This window comes from Apodemus sylvaticus, chromosome 2, assembly GCF_947179515.1.
Source record: "Apodemus sylvaticus chromosome 2, mApoSyl1.1, whole genome shotgun sequence".
Classification (NCBI taxonomy): domain Eukaryota; kingdom Metazoa; phylum Chordata; class Mammalia; order Rodentia; family Muridae; genus Apodemus; species Apodemus sylvaticus.
This window is the reverse complement of record NC_067473.1, coordinates 162,460,521-162,469,384: the sequence shown is the minus strand read 5'-3', so window position 1 is coordinate 162,469,384 and position 8,864 is coordinate 162,460,521.

The window sequence follows — 8,864 nt, the reverse complement described above, 5'->3', positions numbered from 1 at the left end:
GAAATTTAACCCAGGGCTTTCAGAAGAATAGTCAGTGCTCTTAACCGCTGAGCCATCTCTCCAGCCTGCCCCTGTTTATTTCTACTCTCATGATTCTGAGTCTTGAGGAGGCTGTGACCTCTGAGGGACTCAAGGGAGCCAGTGTCAGTGGCTGAGAATGGATTTTCTTCAGGAGAAGGCAGGTCTTGAGATACATCGACTCTCATGTCAAAAGTCTGCATCCAGAGTAAAGCTGAGGATATTGGGGAAAGGTGACAGTGACAGCAGAGACCCAGAGAGGGCCTCTGAGGTGGCAGAAGGAGTGGGGAGCACCAATGGCTGCGGAGTGCCTGGGCAGCACCCAAGGGATGTGGGGAGTGCAGGGAGCACTTATGGAAGGATGAGAAGAGGAGAGAGAGGAAGTACCTGTAGATGACAGGAAGCACCACCAAGCGCAGCCTGAGGAGACTGAGGAATTGAGAGGGTAGAGGCGGGGAGCACCCATGGAGGACCATGCGGGATGCAGAGGACTAGCAACTCTCCAATAGCAGCAGAGATTTCCCACACTGTGAGCTGACTGTTATCTGGTTATTAGAATGATAATTTGGGGAGTGGGAAACATAGTTTTAGACAATGAAAATGAAAAAAAAGCATGGGCTGGAGAGATGGCTCAGTGGTTAAGAGCACCGACTGCTTTTCTGAAGGTCCTGAGTTCAAATCCCAGCAACCACATGGTGGCTCACAACCATCCCTAATGAAATCTGACACCCTCTTCTGATGTGTCTGAAGACAGCTACAGTGAGTTATATATAATAAATATTTTTTTTAAAAAGGAAGAAAATGAAAAAACACAATTCATTGTTAATTGCAAAAAGCAAGAAGGGTACAGGAAGTCCACACCCGTAATCTCTGTCTCTGGGGCACTGGAGCAGGAGGAGCAGGAGTTCAGGGCCATCCTTATCTATACAGTAAGCTTGAGGCCAGCCCGGACTGCACAAACCCTGTCTTAAAAAGTTAAATAAGTGAAATAAGATTTAAGACAATTTAAAGGAGGACATAAAAACAGTATTATAGTGCTGTCCAATCATGAGTCCTTCCAATTAAAAAATGTTTCCCTAGGTCAAAAAAACTGGCACACATTCCTGTCTTAAAGGTGAAAGAAATACAAAGAACACTTAAAAACTGTTAGGCAGTGCCCCCAAATAAACACACACACACACACACACACACACACACACACACACACACACACACACGTGCACACATGTGCACATGCATACACACATACTGAGAGAGAGAGAGAGAGAGAGAGAGAGAGAGAGGAGAGAGAGAGAGAGAGAGAGAGAGAGAGAGAGAGAGAGAGAGAGAGAGAGAGAATGAGTTCCAGATAAATATGTCAAGGAATCCAGCTGAGGTAAGGATCACTGTCCCTTTTTGCCATATGGAAGCAGAGAGAATATTGAAAATAAGCCACTGAGTTTGTTTAGAAGGTCGTTATAAGTTCCGATATCCAAGAGTTGTTCAGTATCAGCAACATGACTGGAATCAGATTGTACACCGTCTACAAGCTTTTACTGTCAATTTCACTCCACTTATGAAGGATCATAAGCACAAAGAAATCAAATAGTTTTCCCACGATCCACAGCACAGTACCTGCCTGGAGTCAGGGCACAGAACCCTCACTACTGTGTGGCATTACCTTGCTGTCTGAGAATCAGATTCGTATGTGTGTGTGTGTTAGGGGCTGGGTTCTGAAGGCGGGGAGCCACTGACTGTTGGCTGAAAGGGAAGCTGGAGTTAAGTTTTGGGTTAGGGATTTTTTTTACCTTCTAATATTTTGGTATTTGTTTGGATATTGTGTCAGTTTGAATAAAAATCTCCCCCATAGGCCCACAGGGAGTGGCACTATTAGGAGGAGTGACCTTAGTTTCTTCCTGCTGCCTGCTGATTGGATGTAGAACTCTCAGCTTCTCCTCCAGCACCACGTCTGCTTGCACACTGCCCTGCTTCCTGCCACAGTGACAATGGACTGAACCGCCGAAACTGTACACCGGAGCAATGAAATGTTTTCCTTTATAAGAGTTGCCATGGTCATAATGTCTCTTCACAGCAATAAAACCCTCAGATGGCTGTATTTAAAGGTGGTAGAAGTGGGGAGGGGAAGGGAGAGAGAGACAGGTAGAGACAGAGACAGAGACAGAGAGATACACAGAAAGAGATAGAAAAAGACACACATACACAGACAGAGAATACAAAGGAACATAACGTGTTAGGTGGAGAAATGGTCTGTAGTACCAGTTGTAGCTGGACAGAGCACAGAGCAACTGCTGGTGGGTGAAAAAGAGACGGCAGCTCCCTTGAGGATGTCCTTGGGTCACCATCCGGAGGAAGGTGGGAAGCTATTCTGTGAAGATACAGATGAAACAGAAGGACGACCTGTCCAGTCATTTGCCTAGGAATGGAGACGGAGTTGGGATGCAGTGGATGCAGTGCTCTGCAGGTGCAGTGGCTAACCCTGAGGGGCAGCCTTCCTGGAAGCCAGGCTGCTGCAGGCAGATCCTGCTGTGGGAGAAGGGAGCTTGGGGCAGCTGGATGGGGTTCCAGAATCTAGAGGATAGTTCCACTTCTACACTGGATGGATTCCTTAAGAGGGTAGCAGCAGCGTTGGGAGTGCAGTGAGGGGACAGTGGTGTGGCCAGGGTGGCTGGCTAGCTAGATCACACAGTGCTGATACCAATAATGGGGAGAAGAGAAAGAGAAAATCACCGGGACCAGGCACTAGCTAAATGCTGGGAGAGACTGGGCGCTAGGTGTGAGAGAGGAGAGGTGAAAGGGCCAGCAGCCAAGGTAGGGTCCAGAGAACAGATAGTGCACACAGACTGCAAGGTTTCCAGTTGCTCGGCTGTGGCCAAAAGAAGGAAGGAACTGAGCAGGGTGAAGAGGCTGTCAGAGAAAAAGAAGGGTCAGCTTCCCTCCCTCCCTTCATCCCTCCCTCTATTTGTTCTTCCCTCCGTCCCAGATAGAATAGTGAGGGGTACACAGAGCTGACTTAGACCCATCATATAACTCCCACCTTGTATCTGGCATAGGACACTCAAGGAACAGAGACCCCAATTCCAGCCACATTACTTCTAAACCCATTTCAGAGGTGTAGAATCAGACTTGGAGAGGTTATGAAAGTTGCCCAAGGTCCCATGATATGTATATGGGAAGTGAGGACTCCTCACTTCTGCAGTAAAGCCCAATAGACAGTGATGGGGAGGGGTACTGCTCAGAAGGGTGAGGTAAATGGGCTGAGGTTCCTGTGTGGTTTTGATCTATCCCCCCTCTCACACTTTTGAAGACAGATGGGAACAACAAGAAAGAATGGTCCTGGTGGGTTTTGTGGACTCCAGGGTGGAGACGTTCAAAGGAAGGCAAGTGGCAGAGGGAAGCCAGGCAGGATGCAGCCATGATTTCCAGCTGAGTGCAGGGCTGGCCTTCGACCCCTGTGAGGCATCGTAGCTACAGTTGACTAGTTTGTACGTAGAGCAGGGCAGGCTAACTCTACTCTTTGCTTCTTTTTCTCCTCTGGTCATGCACTGATGAACCCTGCAATTTAAGTCTGACCTTCCTGTGGGGCTAGAAGGCATACCACCTAGGATGGATGTCTCTCCCATCCAGGGAAAATCTGCACCACCCAACAGTGTCTGGAGATCAAGATGTCAGAGTTCAGGTCCCTAGAGGCTTGTGTTAGAGAACAGTACCCAACAAATATGGACCATGCAGCATATAGGCAAAACTGGGGCCACTAATATCCCGTGAGCCCCATAAAGCTTGGATTTGGTGTGTGCAGGAGGCAGCTCCTACACACACGGCTGCTCAATCGGGAGAGGCTGAGTGACAGGCACGTGTTTGTGACTTCAGCATGCCTCACAGAGGTGAGACTTGGACACATGCCAGGGTGTCTGCTGGGAAGAGCAGTGGAAATGCAGAAGCTTCGTCTTCAGCCTGCCTTGGGAGATCGTGATATGCACCAAGCTCCATTCTGGGAAACTTCTCGAAATAGCCAGCATCATCTGGCTGTGCTGTGGAGACAGCGCACAGGATGAACGTTTATCTCTGATTTCCACCAACGCTGTTTAGCCTTCACTGCTGACAGCTACTATCACCACTGCCCCACACCTCCCCCTTGCTCATCTGCTCCTCTCCCCAGACTGTCTGGGGCTGGGCCACGTGAGAGGCTGGGTCCCCTTCATCCCAGAAGCTTGCCAGCTACCCAGGTGGCTCTACTTTCCTCTCTGTCTGGACGGTCTCGAAAGAGGCCGCAGCCATACAAGTGACATCCTCGAATCCTAGCACTGCACTCTTCCTGTAGGTGCCTTTGGATGGCCAGCCTCTCCTATGGTGGAGGGGTCACATGGGTGGGACAGGGAGGAGGATCCTGTGTGTGGGTTATGGGCTCCTGGGGTCTCCTGCAGAGGGGCCAAAGACATAGTATCCTCAGATGCATGGAAAAACATTTGACATCAGTCCCAGTGGGGAACCGACTGGAGGTGCCCGAAGGTAGCTTTCCACCCATCTTGGGGAATGACAAATACTACACAGCACATTCTGTGGGCAGGGATGTGGGAAACAGGTCATTTCACACATCTCTGACAGGAACCCTGGCTCATGCCAGCTTCCTGGTGGGCTAATTGGCAGTATCTAAAAATAGTGTATGTGTGTTTTCTCAATGTGCCAAGAATTCCACCTATAGAAATTTACCTCCAAAATTAAGAAATGGGATGCCAAGATGGTCCAGAGGGTAAAGGCATTTACTGTTATGCCTGCCTGGCAACCCGAGTTTGATCCCAGGAAGATGCACAGTGGAAGGAGAGAACTGATTCCCCCAAATTGTACACACACACACACACACACACACACACACACACACACACATACACACGCATACACACACGATACAGCAGACACACATGAGATATAAAAACAAACAAGTGGAAAAGAAGAAAGTAAGAAACACCCATGCACAAAGTAATCCTTTGAGCATTGATTCTAAGTGAAAAATATTGAGGTAAACTATGAGCATTTAGATCAGCCAGTCAGAGACATCCACACAGGGCTGCCTTATAGCTGTAAAAGCCAGCAGGCAACATCTGGGTCTGATAGAGGAGGAGGAGGAGGAGGAGGAGGAGGAGGAGGAGGAGGAGGAGGAGGAGGAGGAAGAAGAAGAAGAAGAAGAAGAAGAAGAAGAAGAAGAAGAAGAAGAAGAAGAAGAAGAAGAAGAAGAAGAAGAAGAAAGTGTGTTCTGCAGTCATCTTTTGGTAAATAAAGGGAATGTATACATGTAATGTTCATTTCTACACAAGAAAAACAAAACAAAAAAGGCTAAAGCTGGATGCTTGCAGTGGCTCGTAACTATATTCCCAGCACCTGAAAAGGTGAGGCAGGAGGATTGTGAGTTTGAGGCCAGTTGAGCTATTCAACAAATCTTGTATTAAAAAGAACAGGGAGGGGGGAAAATAGACTAAGTAAAGCTAAAGGAGAAAATAAAGAAATGTGGTGTAGTAGTGAATCCACTATGGTTCCGGGTAGGTCACGCGTGTGCTGCACCTACCCAAGAACTCTGGATTCATGAATGAAACACACACACACACACACACACACACACACATACCAGCTAATTTTGATATGCCTTGACCTTCTCAATGGCTGGGCACTTCGAAACCTCCCTTGGGCTAACACATACTCCTCTCTGGTATTCCTGAGTTAACATCTTTTAAAATCGATGTTTTATCTCTGTTACCCAAGTCCCGATCAGGGGAATGGCCCCCAAGGCTGCTTTGCCTGAATCCCTAGGGCTAAGAGGAAATACTATTCCCTGAATCTTACACGTCAGCAGGCCTCTAAGTGTGTTCTTTTTGCTCCACATTATGGTGATTCTGTCTGTTCTTCCTCCTAGTGCCTTGTCCTTGCAATCTGAAAGTCCCGCCTCCGTCTCCCTGTCTAGCCATTGGCTGTATGGCAATTCTTTATCACCAGTCGGAGCTAGCTGGGGGCAGGGACCCGTAGCATCTGGAAGCACAGCTTTTGGGAGCCAAATTAAGACAAAGCATTAGAACTAATCCCCAACAATATGGTGGTGATGGCTGGTGGCTGGACATGCAGTGGAAAGGACTTAGGCGAGAAACAGGGTGGAAGGAATATGGATCCTGAGGTGACGTTCCTCTAACTATATGCTTTCATGTAGCTTTGACATTTAGAGCAATGTTTCAAAGTTAAATTTCCAAAATTAAATCTCCAAAATTAAATTACATAAAATCAGAGACAAACCCCTCAAATGGATAACAAAATGTGAATTTCAATTTTCTAATTTTCTAATTTATTGCTGTTTGTTTAACTTTACTAGTGTTTACGTGTGTGTGTGTGTGCCATGTGTGCATACATGCACTCCACAGTATGTGTATGGAGGCCAGAGGATACCTCTGTGGAGACGGTTCTCTCCTTCCACCCTTAAGTGGCTTTGTGGGCTGGAGCTTAGGTTGTCAGGCTTGCAAAAAAAAAAAAAGTGCTTTTACTCACTGAGCCTCCCCAGGATCCTACTGTGTAGCTCAGGCTAGCCTGAAACTTTATGGCAGTACTAGGATTAAAAGCACAAGCCCCCATACCCAGTGCCTAACTAACTACATTTCTATGTCCTGTCCTGGTTATCTCTAGCATTCTGAATACTTCAAATCCAGCATTTGGATTTTTTCTCCTTTTATATTTCGTGTGTGTGTGTGTGTGTGTGTGTGTGTTGTTTGTTTTGAGAAAAAGGCTCATGTAGTAGTCTAGGCTGGCCTTAAATTTGTTATATAGTCAAGGTTGGTCTTAAACTATTGATCCTCTTGCTTGGGCCTCTCAAGTACTAGAATTATAGGTGTGGACCTGTAGTTAGATAGAGTTTCTAACTATGGAGTTAGTGTTCGTTGGGGGATGTTGCTAACGTTTGGCTGGTGCTGGACACATTCCCGTGCTGAAAGGAAAAAAATTTGTTCAAGGAAGGATGAGGGATCACAAATCACAGTGGCCAGACTGAAGGAGTCCCCACTGGCGTTGTCAGGGACAGTTTGAGCGCTAGAGTCAATCAAAGTCGATTCAGCAATGGATGATACCACAGAATAAAATAAAAACCCTCAAGTCGTTTTGGATTAATGCTCGGTGTGAAGGAAGTGCTCCTTTCACAGAGGATTGCCAGCTGATTAATATTGAAATGGTTGTGAATTAGAAAGTGCCATCTGGCACCCACCATGGTTAAAGTTGTCTCAGGCAAGAATCATTATCAATGGGCAAAAACCAGTGAGTGCTAAGAAACAGGACACACATCCTATGACAAAGTAACTTCCCAGAAGATACACTTTAACCTCAGATAGGAAGTGTGGAGGAACCTTGCAGACCTTAACTAAGTAACCAGTGCTTACACATCAGTTGTTGGACAGGTGGGTATCATATGCCTCCCAGCAAGAGGGACCCAGAATACAGAGCCTCATCCTGGAACCTTGAGAAAGTATTAATTAAACCACAATTGAGGGTGTTGTCTAAGGTAGTCTGGTCTGGTGTGGGGATACACATCTGTAATCCCACACTCAAGAGGCTGAAGAAGGATTGAGTTGGAGGCCAGTCGGTGCTACCTGTCAGTGTGGCATGATAAGACCGTATCTTAAAACAAAACAAAACAAAACAAGACAAGACACGGGAAAGCAAGAACTCCCAAACAAAAGGAAGATTGGGAAATTGTCCATATTAAAATAGACTAAAGATACCATGATGTACCCAGTGGTTCTAGACAAGACCCTAGACTAAGGGGAGCTCTCTTTTCCAAGAAGGGCAGTGGGTGGGTGATTGGTGGCATTTGAATGGGGCTTGTTGCTTAGATGGTAGTGCTTTATCTACACTCTTCCTGGTATGAATATGGTCCTTACCTATAAAAGACAGAATCCATGATTTTATGAAGTATTCGCTGACTGTACTGGGGGATGGGACATTATCTCTGAGGTTTTTGTGTGTGGAGACAAACCATAGCTAGATTGGTAGGTAGACAGAGCCAAGCATGGTAAAGAAGATAAAGGTACTAAGACAGCGTGGATGAATGGTGAAGGCCGTACAAGAATTCTCTGTGCTCTCTTTGTGACTTTTTCTCTATGCCTGAAATTGTTTCAAAATAAAGAGATTTTAACAAATTCAAACACAAATTACCCCATCTGCGTAGTTAGTCATTCCTTCTCTGTGGTTTTGTTCTTTGACATATTTGGTTTCTTGAGGTCAAATGGTTCAAAAGCATTAGATGGAAAATTTTAGAACTAATTCACAATTTTAAGTAAGTTGGCCTGAAAGCCATAATAATGATCTGCCTGCAATTTGTGCTCGAGATGCCTTCTTCTTGCAGAATACTGCGGCTGCAGTCTACTTCCAATCGCATTTGTCAGGACAGGAGAAGGTCTTCTCAGCGGCTGACTTCAGTCCGCCTGCATTAATTATTTACAGTTCTTCTCTTCCTGAGGTTTGGGGATGCTGGAGCTCTACCTTAACAGCAACAGCAAACATGACAGGCTAACCACTTGCTGACCCGGAAGTAAAAGGGTCTCAAAACCCTAATAGGAGAAAGAATCCTGGGGTTTCCCCTTGGGCTTCTGCAACTGGGCACTGCCATGCTCTCCAAGATGACCCCACAGGGACACTCCCGGAAGTGTCTTGAAATGCCTGTTTTCTCATCCTATCTCACTTCTGGGTCTTCAGATGCAGTCTCTGATTCTATCCTTCCTGGGTTCTCTGGTGAAGCCCCGCCCAACACCTCCACGGAACTACAATCTTAAAAGATACAGGTAGCAGGCTCACCTCCTCTTTCTCACTTTGTAGCCCATCCGGCC